We start from the raw sequence: 14,362 nt of genomic DNA on the forward strand, positions 1-14,362 counted from the left end.
AGTGCAATGGAAAGTGCCACAGGCATGTTACACCGCACTGCATGAACCGCTCCAGTGTTTATGAAAAAGACAGCTGAGCTTATATAGTCTAGTCATATTTCATACCAGAAGTCATTTCCTCAGGTACTAATGTAAACTCATCTGTACCTATACCCTGCGTGACTTCCAGCTGCTGAATTTAGCTGACATACTTTCTTGCCAAACAATCAATCCAGACATAGCAGAAGAGCGCGATGATCACTAAAATGCTTTTGCTTTTGTCCTCAAGCACCAAATATGGAAATCAGAAGAGATAAACCACATGAAAATGGTGGTTACATTTGTAACAGGGCTCATCAAAAACACAGTAGGTGATAATAAACAATGCTAAGTTTAGCTTTCAGCCTAAAAACCTTCATGTTTCGTGTTCCCAGGGGCTCCCATCGGAAGTAACCCGGGAGTTATAAAGTGCTACATCCATTATCAAGTGCACACTAGGGTGGTCCCCATGCTGCCGAGCTCCTACAAGAAAAATCTCAAGTACCTTAGGCCTTAAGGCCTTTGTGATGCTAAACTGTGAAGATCTTGAGTTTTGGTAAAGGGGCGTGTCCCTGACGGCCTGACAAATGTTGATGTTTCGCCATGAAACAGGAAGTCGCTGTAACTCAGGCTAGCAAAGTCCGATCTGACCCAAACTTCACATGTTTGATAAATGTTCTGTCCTGAGCACATACCCATGCCCAAATTCAGTTATAGTCAAAGTGCCACCCGCTTTATTTAAATTTATTTTTAGCAGTCTGGTTGTTATGGTCAGCACACGTCTTCATTTGGATGACTTTTGGTACTGCTTTTAAAATTTTAGCAATAAATAAATGATTGTAATTGCATTTAGGTGTCTTGTCATGTTTTTTCTTGAACTGTACAGAAATAGTAATGTTTAGGTTCAGATGTAGGAGTGGTATTAGCGACTACAAAAATATTTTTGATGCTGTATTGTTAGTGAAATGGCCATTTCCATGTATATTTCGGTCAATAACGCTTTATATCCTTTTATATTCACTATAAAATGGGTAGGTTAAGGTTTGGAGGTAGGTTAAGGGCCTTAAATCTAAATTTCTTATTGATAAAATGATAAACATGTATATTCGCTATAAAATGGGTAGGTTTAGGTTTAAGGGGTAGAAAAAGTGGTATAAAAATCGAAATCGTTTATTGATAAAATTATAAAATTGAATTAAAATAGATTTCCTGATATAAGAGATATGTAAATATTTTACATTTTTAGCTCAAAATACGTAGGGATTTGTAAGTTTTAAACATTGAAATACATATAAATTGTCAATTTTGTATCAATAAATACATGCAAAAATGTTTTGTGCTTGTACATGTTATGTATTGATACCTACAGATAAACAATGGGACCAGGCTTTTTAAATAAATATTGTTTTGTGGCTCTTAGATGTGTCGTGACAGATCACTGTAGTGCCTTAGTTAAAGCGACATGTAAACCGATCTTCTCTTTCTCTTTACTAGTTATAGCATTAAATAAACATGAATGAACATCAGAAGGTACTTATTTCATCCACTGAAATACACACCGCTTTTCAACTTCAAGTCCACCGAGGCTAATCTACTCTCCTGTCTGGTTTGTTTGTCAAGAAAAAATAAAATAAAATCGTCAGATTCTGTGTTTTGATCGTCAGATGACCTGTCAATCAAACTCCCTGCGGATGGGCAACAATACAAAGTTGATATTACTTTTCTCATAGATTAATGAAAATCAATAAAATTACAGAAAATATTTTAAGACAAAAAATGTCTTGTTAATGATTTTTAGTTTTGTTCGAGGTAATTTAATCAACAGTTTTCAGTAACTGAAGAATACGTAAAAACTTTGTTTTTGGGACGAAAAATACACCTGCTGTTTAGGCTAAAGGCAAGATAATAAATAGAAATGTAAATATATTAAATATATTCTATAAAAGCCATAATATATATATATATATATTATTATTTTTTTTTTTTTTTTTTTTTACAAAAATTCAAGATAGATTTAGATGTCTTTTCAAAAAAGGACACTTAAAAAAACTCCAAAAGGACACCAAAGGAGCCCATTTAAGCACATATGAAAGAAAAAAAAGTGAATTTTATACTATGTGTACAGTGCAACAGCAAAAAGTTTTTTTAGATTTTAGAGAAGTCAAGTTGTGATACCAAACAGGACCACATGGAGATGCCAAAAAAACAAACAAAAAAAAAACTAAAACTAAACTAACGGCCTGCTGATTGCATATATCTACTACTGTAGACAGATCCATTCATTATCATGAATGTACGGAAATGTCTGTGCTGTGCATAAATATAGGACCCTATCATACATCCGGCGCAATGCGGCACAAGGAGCAGCGCAAGAGTTTTTGCTAGTTTCAGCCCAACGCAGTTCTCATTTTCGCGTCCTGCGCAGCATTGTTTAAATAGCAAATGCATTTGAGCATTGTAATCACCAATAAAGAAAATATTAAAAGATTCTGCCATCACCAAAGAGGATCTCGACGGCGCCATTGCTAATGGTATCAAGATAGCACTTAAAGAGCAGAAAAGTACTTTGAACTCTGTTGTGGCCTCGACAGTAAGAGATGCAATAGACTCTGTACTGACCCCGGCATAGCGTGACCTACATATGAACATACAAGCGACCAACACCTCTGTAAAAGAACTAGAAGCAGATGTTGAAAATCTAGCCATCGCGGCAAAACAGACACGTGACTGAGTCGATTCCATTCAAGCAGCTGTACGTGAGGATAGGAGGGCAGTTGTGAACCTGAGAAAGCAGCTAGAATAACTTAACGATAAAGTGACGAACATGGAAGATAGGAACAGGAGAAAAACCTTGCGATTAGTGGGGTTTCCAGAGGGGGCAGAAAGCTCCAATGCAGCCAGCTTCCTCAGAGCGAATCCTTCTGAGTGGATACCTTCACTGAAAGGACGTGATATTGAGATTGAGTGGGTTCATCGCGTCTGTGACGGAAGAAAAATGTTACTTTGAGTGGCCGCGTACTTTTATGTGTTTGTGTAATGAGATGGCAAAAAAAGATCGGCAATCCTTAAGCATACGCAGTGAAATATACACAGGATAATGTCACACTGCTGTTTTTTCCTGACTTCAGTCCTGCCATGTCTACTAGGAGAAGGAACCTCAACCCAGCCCTTAGGAGGAGGACAGCACTGGTCTGCAGCCATATCTCATCTATCCAGCGATAATTAAACTATAGTTAAACTAGCAAAAGGGGATTCAGACATGCCCTGAGTGCATCTGCACCATGCACTTTAGACCATGTGCTTAGATCATAAAATAGGGCCCACAATGTGTGATCAGAGTGTCAAGAGCACTCATACACATATTATTATAATGGACTCACACATGCTTACTGTATGACGCTTGTACACCACTGCAATCATCTTTACCTTGATTGCAGTCTTCATCTATCAAAACTGTACTAGTGAGACTGGTAAACAAGTTAAGAAAATGTATTTTGCATTTCATCTGGACATACAGCAGTGGGATGTTGACAGTCCATTCAGTCTGTACTTCATGTGAGAGCTTGTGCTCTTCAGAGACAATCACAGAATACGACAGAGCTCTGCAATCTCCGATGTAATCAGCCTGGTTTCCTTTATATTAGCACTGTTTTGGACAGATTGTTTGAATGCATTAGCTTCCAGGATCAATGGACTGAAAACTTTCCCGGAGTTTACCAGCTTAAAATGATCAGATCACAAGCAGAGAAGCAAAATTGGGTTAAAGGGTGAGAATAGAAATCATGCTTCAGTTATTTTGTGTTAACTGCGTTAAATTATCTTAAAATTAATTGCATGCATTAACACGTTAACAATAACAACCCTTATATGTATATGCCACTTTATTAGGTACACCTTGCTACTACCAGGTTGGACCCCCTTTTTCCTTCATAACCGCCTTAATTCTTTGAGGCATAGATTCAACAAGGTGTTGGAAACGTTGCTGCAGATTTGTTGGCTGCACACCTGGTGACTATGGAGGCATTTGAGTAGAGTGAACTCATTGTCATGTTCAAGAAACCAGTCTGTGATGATTTGAGCTTTGTGACATGGTGCATTATCCTGCAGGAAGTAGCCATCAGAAGATGGGTACACCGTAGGGATGGACATGGTCAGAAACAATACTCCGGTTGGCTGTGGTGTTTAAACAATGCTCAATTGGTACTGGGTCCAACGTGTGCCAAGAAGATATACCCCACACCATTACACCACCACCATAAGCCATGCTTTCGTGTTCTTCACACCAAATTCTGACCCTACCATCTGAATGTAGCAGAAGGTAGCAGAAATCTAGACTCATCAGACCAGGCAATGTTTTTCCAATCTTATATTGGCCAATTCTGGGGAGCCTGTGCAAACTGTAGCTTCCGTTTCCTGTTCTTTCCACATTCAAAGTCACTTAAATCCTCTTTCTTCCCCATTACCCATGATGCTCGGTTTGAACTTCAGCTAGTCGCCTTCACCACATCCAGATGCCTAAATGCATTGAGTTGCTGCCATGTGACACATACAGTAAAGTACAGTGTTTGTATCAATACTGGGTGCCTTTTGCTTATGCTAGTGAACTTTGCTGCATAACTACACTGTTGCCTTTGTAGAGCAGCTGAATTTAACATCTGCCTCCTATCGGAAACTGTCTGCATCATTGATTCTGTTATTTTCCTTTTTATCACTGTGAAGCTACTTTGAAACAATCAGTACTGTATAAAGTGCTTTATAAAAAAGGCTTCCACAAAATGTGTTGATCCATCAAAGTTCTCTAAAAACATACTTTCCCCCTTGAAACTGTACACTATGGGAGCAGTGAAAAACACATTTTCTTGAGGTGGGCCGTCAGCCCTGTTGTACCCTGCCATAAGTCAAAGGTCTGGCTGTGTGAGACTCCGGGGGAATTTTATACTATGTGTACAGTGCAACAGCAAAAAGTTTTTTTAGATTTTAGAGAAGTCAAGTTGTGATACCAAACAGGACCACATGGAGATGCCAAAAAAACAAACAAAAAAAAAACTAAAACTAAACTAACGGCCTGCTGATTGCATATATCTACTACTGTAGACAGATCCATTCATTATCATGAATGTACGGAAATGTCTGTGCTGTGCATAAATATAGGACCCTATCATACATCCGGCGCAATGCGGCACAAGGAGCAGCGCAAGAGTTTTTGCTAGTTTCAGCCCAACGCAGTTCTCATTTTCGCGTCCTGCGCAGCATTGTTTAAATAGCAAATGCATTTGAGCATTGTAATCACCAATAAAGAAAATATTAAAAGATTCTGCCATCACCAAAGAGGATCTCGACGGCGCCATTGCTAATGGTATCAAGATAGCACTTAAAGAGCAGAAAAGTACTTTGAACTCTGTTGTGGCCTCGACAGTAAGAGATGCAATAGACTCTGTACTGACCCCGGCATAGCGTGACCTACATATGAACATACAAGCGACCAACACCTCTGTAAAAGAACTAGAAGCAGATGTTGAAAATCTAGCCATCGCGGCAAAACAGACACGTGACTGAGTCGATTCCATTCAAGCAGCTGTACGTGAGGATAGGAGGGCAGTTGTGAACCTGAGAAAGCAGCTAGAATAACTTAACGATAAAGTGACGAACATGGAAGATAGGAACAGGAGAAAAACCTTGCGATTAGTGGGGTTTCCAGAGGGGGCAGAAAGCTCCAATGCAGCCAGCTTCCTCAGAGCGAATCCTTCTGAGTGGATACCTTCACTGAAAGGACGTGATATTGAGATTGAGTGGGTTCATCGCGTCTGTGACGGAAGAAAAATGTTACTTTGAGTGGCCGCGTACTTTTATGTGTTTGTGTAATGAGATGGCAAAAAAAGATCGGCAATCCTTAAGCATACGCAGTGAAATATACACAGGATAATGTCACACTGCTGTTTTTTCCTGACTTCAGTCCTGCCATGTCTACTAGGAGAAGGAACCTCAACCCAGCCCTTAGGAGGAGGACAGCACTGGTCTGCAGCCATATCTCATCTATCCAGCGATAATTAAACTATAGTTAAACTAGCAAAAGGGGATTCAGACATGCCCTGAGTGCATCTGCACCATGCACTTTAGACCATGTGCTTAGATCATAAAATAGGGCCCACAATGTGTGATCAGAGTGTCAAGAGCACTCATACACATATTATTATAATGGACTCACACATGCTTACTGTATGACGCTTGTACACCACTGCAATCATCTTTACCTTGATTGCAGTCTTCATCTATCAAAACTGTACTAGTGAGACTGGTAAACAAGTTAAGAAAATGTATTTTGCATTTCATCTGGACATACAGCAGTGGGATGTTGACAGTCCATTCAGTCTGTACTTCATGTGAGAGCTTGTGCTCTTCAGAGACAATCACAGAATACGACAGAGCTCTGCAATCTCCGATGTAATCAGCCTGGTTTCCTTTATATTAGCACTGTTTTGGACAGATTGTTTGAATGCATTAGCTTCCAGGATCAATGGACTGAAAACTTTCCCGGAGTTTACCAGCTTAAAATGATCAGATCACAAGCAGAGAAGCAAAATTGGGTTAAAGGGTGAGAATAGAAATCATGCTTCAGTTATTTTGTGTTAACTGCGTTAAATTATCTTAAAATTAATTGCATGCATTAACACGTTAACAATAACAACCCTTATATGTATATGCCACTTTATTAGGTACACCTTGCTACTACCAGGTTGGACCCCCTTTTTCCTTCATAACCGCCTTAATTCTTTGAGGCATAGATTCAACAAGGTGTTGGAAACGTTGCTGCAGATTTGTTGGCTGCACACCTGGTGACTATGGAGGCATTTGAGTAGAGTGAACTCATTGTCATGTTCAAGAAACCAGTCTGTGATGATTTGAGCTTTGTGACATGGTGCATTATCCTGCAGGAAGTAGCCATCAGAAGATGGGTACACCGTAGGGATGGACATGGTCAGAAACAATACTCCGGTTGGCTGTGGTGTTTAAACAATGCTCAATTGGTACTGGGTCCAACGTGTGCCAAGAAGATATACCCCACACCATTACACCACCACCATAAGCCATGCTTTCGTGTTCTTCACACCAAATTCTGACCCTACCATCTGAATGTAGCAGAAGGTAGCAGAAATCTAGACTCATCAGACCAGGCAATGTTTTTCCAATCTTATATTGGCCAATTCTGGGGAGCCTGTGCAAACTGTAGCTTCCGTTTCCTGTTCTTTCCACATTCAAAGTCACTTAAATCCTCTTTCTTCCCCATTACCCATGATGCTCGGTTTGAACTTCAGCTAGTCGCCTTCACCACATCCAGATGCCTAAATGCATTGAGTTGCTGCCATGTGACACATACAGTAAAGTACAGTGTTTGTATCAATACTGGGTGCCTTTTGCTTATGCTAGTGAACTTTGCTGCATAACTACACTGTTGCCTTTGTAGAGCAGCTGAATTTAACATCTGCCTCCTATCGGAAACTGTCTGCATCATTGATTCTGTTATTTTCCTTTTTATCACTGTGAAGCTACTTTGAAACAATCAGTACTGTATAAAGTGCTTTATAAAAAAGGCTTCCACAAAATGTGTTGATCCATCAAAGTTCTCTAAAAACATACTTTCCCCCTTGAAACTGTACACTATGGGAGCAGTGAAAAACACATTTTCTTGAGGTGGGCCGTCAGCCCTGTTGTACCCTGCCATAAGTCAAAGGTCTGGCTGTGTGAGACTCCGGGGTGTTTTTTCCTCTAACTCTTTCAGATGTCCATGAGTTTGTAGAATGATGGCAAGCGGCTCACAAACCTGGAAGATGCACAAGACAAGCACATCCAGCAATCTGTTAGAGCTTGGCAATGAAGGCCAAGCTGCTGACCTCACCATATAAAGTGAGAGAGTGGACGAGAGAGAGAGAGAGAGAAACAGGCTGCAGATCAGCTGACATTAAGAAAGAGATGAAGAGAAAAACATGGCGCTCTATTCTGTGCCAAAGATGACATCTCAGAGGTAATGTAAGGTGTAGAGAAACAGAAAGTGATGATAACTTCATCAGTACATCTAGTATCAGATAGGAGCCGCAGGACTAACGCTCTGATATATGCATATTACAGTACTGTACGTTGTAATTAAAGGGAATTAAAGGGATAGTTCATAAAATTTCTGTCATCTTAAACATATGGGCCTTATCCTTCTGAAATGGTTCAGGGATTAGAGTCAAATATTTCGTCCAAGCTCAGATATGCACAAAAAAAGAGAAAAGAAGGTTTGTGGTTTGGTATATTATTGAAGTATATGTTGTACTATATTTAAATATATATTATTGAACATACAATGTGTAAAAATACCAGAGATAGCAAACATGGATTTCAAATAAATGCTGTTCTGTTGAATCTTAAAAAAAAAAAACATGAAAAAAAAGTATTACATTAATTACATTAAAGAAGCGGAACAACTGTTTTCAGCAGATGATGATGAGAAATGTTTTTTGAGCAGCAAATCAGCATATTTCCATGATTTCTGAAGATCACGTTACACTGAAGATTGGAATAATGATGCTCAAATTTCAGCTTTGCATCACAGGAATAAATTACATTTTAAATATATATTACAAAAGAAATCAGTGATTTTAAATTGTAATAATATATCACAATTTATACTTTTTTTTCTAACTTTGTAAAGTAGTGTATTTTAGTTGGATGAAACAATCACAGCAGCAACCATATATAATAACTTTTTCAAAGTTTAAAAGGTTCAAATCAATCCTAATGAGCAGCACTCAATGATAGACGATACACAAATTGTTTTAGAACACAGTTAATTGTACAGTTTACCATTATATATATATATATATATATATATATATATATATATATATATACACACACACACACACACACACACACACACATAACCGCAGAACGCGAGATATCAAAACCTGAAGAGTTCAAAATACTCTGAGATTAAGAAACAGGTTAAAAATCCCTAGAACTGATGCTATGTTCTAAACTGACATAGTAATGTGAATCACAACAGTGTCGTTTCTGCAGAAGGCGGCGTACATGCACAACTCCAAGTATTTCATTCCCAGCAGACACTTCCTTACTGTCACGGAGCTCAAAGTCTTTAAAATAAAATAACTGCAAGAGTGAGTGCGAGACACAAAGAGAACGAGAACAGCTTTCTAAAAATACACAGAGAACATGCACAGTGTGGGCCACAGGAATACAGAACAACAAGAACGCAGTCACCATTCACTGAGGTGTTCAGTTAAAACTGAACTACTTGTGGCAAGACAGATGATGCTAATACACAGCAGACACCGTGGCAAGCGAATATAATATGTGACATTTTAGAACAGGTACTTTGTGGGAGAGAATAACTGCATGATGTTGACTTATAGAAACAGGTTATTTTACACTAGCAGCTGGCTGGCTGTGAGGTAGTGAAAGGGAAGTGTACATTCATTTGACACTGAGATCGGTGTCTCTGTCGAGCCCTCGGGCAGCACCGTATGTGTGACAGTGTTCAATCTCTGTTTGCAGTGGAATAAAGTGGCCACTGAATTCATGAATAACGATTTCTATAGGGAACAGGAACGGCCTGTCTGTCTGTGTGTTTGTGGAGTCTGTGTTTAAAGATGAAGACTTAAAGATGATTTGTTTCTACTAGCATGTCTTAATTATTTTTGCAATTATTTTTGCAAAAATTCCCGCCCCAAATTCCCGCTATTGATTGGTTGATTGGCTAGTCAGAATGTGTTTGTTTTATTCCTCCAAAATAAATTAAGAAAATGAATAAATGACAGTCATAAGTATATACCACACACCGTAACTCACATTGGCTATTTCTGCCTCGGGGTAAACTAAGCTAAATTGCAATTTAAAAATGTTATTAATTTGTTATTAAATGTTAATACTTTAAATCTGAAATGTAACCTTGAATTGTATAATCTGACTTTATCTCACATTTAAACTTTGAATCTTGCAATGTAACTTTATATCTCACATTTTTATTTTATATTTTGCAGTTGTGACTGTTTCTTGTAAATTGTGACTTTAAACTTCACATTTTCTATCTTGCAGTTGCATCTTTGTTTCTAGTAACTATGACTTTAAACTTCATATTCTGAATTAATATTTGCCAACTGCGACTTTGTTTCTCTTAACTATGACTATAATATCTCACAATGTGACTTTAATACTTACAAACTTTTATATTTAAATAAAAAAAATATGACTTTAAATCTCTCTATTGGACTACTATGCAATTGCCACTTAATATCTCACATTTAAAGAGCCACACAGATGGGAAATCAAAAATTAGCTGTATTACAGTGTATGATGTAGCTGTCCATCAGTGTAAACAATGTGCAAAGTAATTAAACCAAAAAGTACACGATTTATAAAGTTATTGGCTTCTAAAGTAAGGAGTCGACTCTGAATCGCTGAAACGAGTCGTTATAGATTTCAAATCTTTTCCCCATCTCTATGTACGTCACTAGGAACACTTTGCATAATAATCTCCGCTTACTGTCTTGGAGAAACAAAACTACTCTGAGCTGCCCCACCCCCCACACACAGACGCTCTGGTTGGTGTGACAGCATCATGTCGAGGAGACAGTGTGTTTTTTAATTGTAAAGGCAAGTTTGTTTTATTTTCACTGCCAAAGAATGAAGATCAGAAGAACCAATGGCTAAAATTCCACAATAACAGAGCAGTACAACAAATCCCTTTTGTTGTGTTCACAACATTTCCCTTATGACTGCTTTTCTAATCTCGGTGAGTACAAGGCGGGATTTTCAAAGCGTTTGGCCATAAAATAGGGGTTCATTACCAACTTTATTTAGAACAACGAGCATCTCCGAATCACAACGCGAAGTATGATTATGAAGTTATGTGTTTGTTTTCTCCCGAGCGTCTTATCAGTATGTGCGCTGTCTGCAGCCTTTGTCTCCGCTGATCGTCATGTACAAACACGTCATTAAAATGAAGTGTAACTCTGTGAATAATCAACGAAGAGACATGAGAGAGATATCTTTAGAAAGCTTGACATGTCTACTTTAAAACTAAACAAGTGCTGCCGAAAACAGATATTCTGTGATAAAGTAATCCATATGAAAACAACGCCATGTCTGTTTTTCATGTTTCCCTTCATTATATCTATTGTGACCACGCCCCCGCGCTGAACGCGCTATTCAGATTCAAACTGAAGCGCGCGGCTTGAATACACACAGAAGAAAAAGCAGCGAGACTGTTCAAGTTTTTTATTTTACTGTTTGCTTCGCGATGAGAGGAATAAGACATAATTCACCCCAAAAAGATGCTAACGCATAGTTTACCGTGAAGTTGTGTGCGGAACAACCAATCCAAACTGGTTATATTAGTTGACCAATCAGAACACAGTATGCTACTGAAAGGTGGGGTTTAAGGAAACTGAATTTTTGAACAGCTTCGCGTGAACCGTTTGGGGATCTCTGAGAATTGAGGTAATTTTAAAATGATATTTTGACAAAATGACAGTGTTTTTTAACCTTGGATGGATTTAAACCTAATGTACAGGAGTTATAAACAGTGATAGGAAGCTTAGAATTTTCATCTTACTGGCTCTATAAACATTTAAACATTTATGCATTTAGCAGACGCTTTTATCCAAAGTGACTTACAGTGCATTCAGGCTATCAAATTTTTACCTACCAAGTGTTCCTGGGCATCTCAAAATGCGGCTTTTAATCTAAAATGTAACTTCAAATCAGATTTTGTAATCTCACAACTGTGATTTTAAAATCACAATTTGTAAATCTTGCAAAGTGACTCTTTATCTTACTAACTTTGTATCTTGCAATTGCCTTTTTAAATCTCACAAAGTGACTTGAATCTGTTTTGATCTTATATCTCACAAATGCAAAAAACTTGTGATTTCTCGCTTTATTTCTTCTTAAACTTTATCTCCCAATTCTTCGATACACAACCACACATACACAGCTCTGACTGAAGCAGCTATTATTCTTAACCTCTATGTGTATTATTCCTGGCCCATGTATAGAAAGCAACTTATGCTGAGGGGTAAAAGCTTTCTCCGAGAAGCTTCTAAAACACATTTATATCCTTCTATATATGGCTCTATCTCCCCAGTCCTTGTCATTCGACAGCTATTCCCTTGTAGCCAAACGCCTATTCTGCCTGTTTCTCCCAGAAGCCTCTCGCTACTGATCCACAGTAAATAGCAGAACAGCGGGAGAGTCTGTCCTTTGGGACACTTTGATGAAATATTAAAGAGTGCAGCTCAGAGAGGGAGACTGTGAGGGATGGGATTGGTTAGAACCAGGTCTAAAGGGCAAGAGGTGCTAAAAAGATTCATCCAAGTCCACGTGACACCATCCCGAGAACAGAAGCACACCGAAGACTGCTCCACCTGTTTCTCAGAGTTAATTGACAGAGCACGTGAGAAGATGCACATAAACACGCCATGCTCACCTTCACACAAAACCTGTTTCCACCTGCAGCTATGCTGAACAGTGCATCAACGGTGTCATGCGCGCTGAGAAGAAGAGAAGTGCTCTGCGTGCCGGGGACACATCCTTCTGTCTGGTATCTGTGGCAACAGCCTGCTCTCTCCAGACAGATATCACGGGGTACAGACATTTTAGATTAAGTCGAGCTAAAAATACCATTTTATCGCCCAACAGGACACAACTAATCAATGGCTGATATTTCAGGAAGATCTAAGCGTGGGTGGTCTATGATGTAAAGTGGCCGTTGATGGGAAGGAGAATCTAATTAGGGGGCTTCCACAAAATAAACTGTTTATTCACAGACTAAATATGTATAAGGAAATAAATGACAGGAGCTTTATCATGAGAGTGGACTGCTGAGAGAGTACTGTGATGATACGCTCACCTGAGGTACTTTGGTATGTTCAAAATTGCATAATATCACACACCCATGGGGCCCTATCATACACCCGGCGCAATGCGACGCAAGACGCAGCACAAGTGTGTTTGCTAGTTTCAGTCAGGCGCCATTCACATTTTCCCATCCAGCGACACGTCGTTTAATTAGCAAATGCATTTGCGCCCATTTGTGCACCCATGGGCGTGCTGGTCTAAAAAAGAGGTGTGTTCAGGTGCATTGCTATTTTAAGGAGCTAAAAACAGACTGCGCCATAGACCTCTAACTCAAACCTGGTCTAAAGTCTGGCGCAATGTTTTTTCTTTGATATTTAAAAGGCGTGTTAGTATAGGAGGGTCCACGACGCGCGTACACTAGTGTTAATTTCGTTAACGAATACGACAACTAAAAATATTCGTTAACGAAAAAATGTTATGTGGCTGAGATGAGACGTTAACGAACTAAAAATAATATCTGATGACAAAATTATGACGAAATTTATGCCATGTTTTCTATAATGTTATTTGACGACTATTGGACATTCAAAATGCAAGGCTATTGTCTTTTAAAATGTGCGTCCCTGTCATTGGATTGCGATCGGATAAGAGCCGTTTGCATATCTAGTCAGTTTAGCAGCCGCAGCGGATGGATAGACTAATAAAACACGAACAAGCGATCTGAAACAATGGCCTTAGCACCCGAAGGGGTAGGGATGAGGTGACCAGATGACCCGTTTTTCCTGGGAGGCACAATTCTTTGTCGATTAATTTAAAGTTCGTGAAGGTGGTATAGGCGAAATCAAGCTGATAGAAGTGTTCTCTCTCTCTCGCACGCTCCTCTACCTCAGTTCTCATATACAGCGCGTGATCAGTTCTCAGCTCTCAAACACACACACAGCAGTCCAGATGTTAATCGTGTAGAGTATCTCACGAAAATACAGTAGGTTATGGATTACGTGAACATGAACAGATGTGTGAAAACTCAACGTGTGTCAGTATTTCATACATGCCTTCCGTCTTAAAGGGACCGGATTCCAAATGAAATACCTCTCTTTGATTAATGTTACCCAACAAAAAAAAATGTTAAATACATGTATACCTAAAGTAAATTAAAACCTACAGTATCTGAAAAAATAGTTTAATTTGTATCTCTAGTGTATCTGTCAAATTATGCTTCTTTAAATATATATATATATATATATATATATATATATATATATATATATATATATATATATATATTTTTTTTTTTAAGTTGCTCCTTTTTCACTTCTTTTAAAGGGATAGTTCACCCAAAAAGGAAAATTGTCATAATTTTAATTTTTAAGATTTTCCAAATTCAATTTCCTTGATTCAAATTTCTCATAAGCTGAATTGATTTGGTCTAAAGAGAGAAGAATTAATTATGATTTGAATTTTTAAAACTACATATAAAATAGCTATA

General features: G+C 38.5%; 1 protein-coding gene across 2 annotated transcripts in view; it reads right to left on the minus strand.

Moving 5' to 3' along the window:
* The window catches only part of rims3 (regulating synaptic membrane exocytosis 3), a 69,261-nt gene that overhangs the window by 9,946 nt on the left and 44,953 nt on the right, over positions 1-14,362 (minus strand). The gene's annotated exons all lie outside the window — the stretch shown is intronic.

The sequence above is a fragment of the Carassius gibelio genome, chromosome B19 (genome assembly GCF_023724105.1).
Source record: "Carassius gibelio isolate Cgi1373 ecotype wild population from Czech Republic chromosome B19, carGib1.2-hapl.c, whole genome shotgun sequence".
Taxonomy (NCBI): domain Eukaryota; kingdom Metazoa; phylum Chordata; class Actinopteri; order Cypriniformes; family Cyprinidae; genus Carassius; species Carassius gibelio.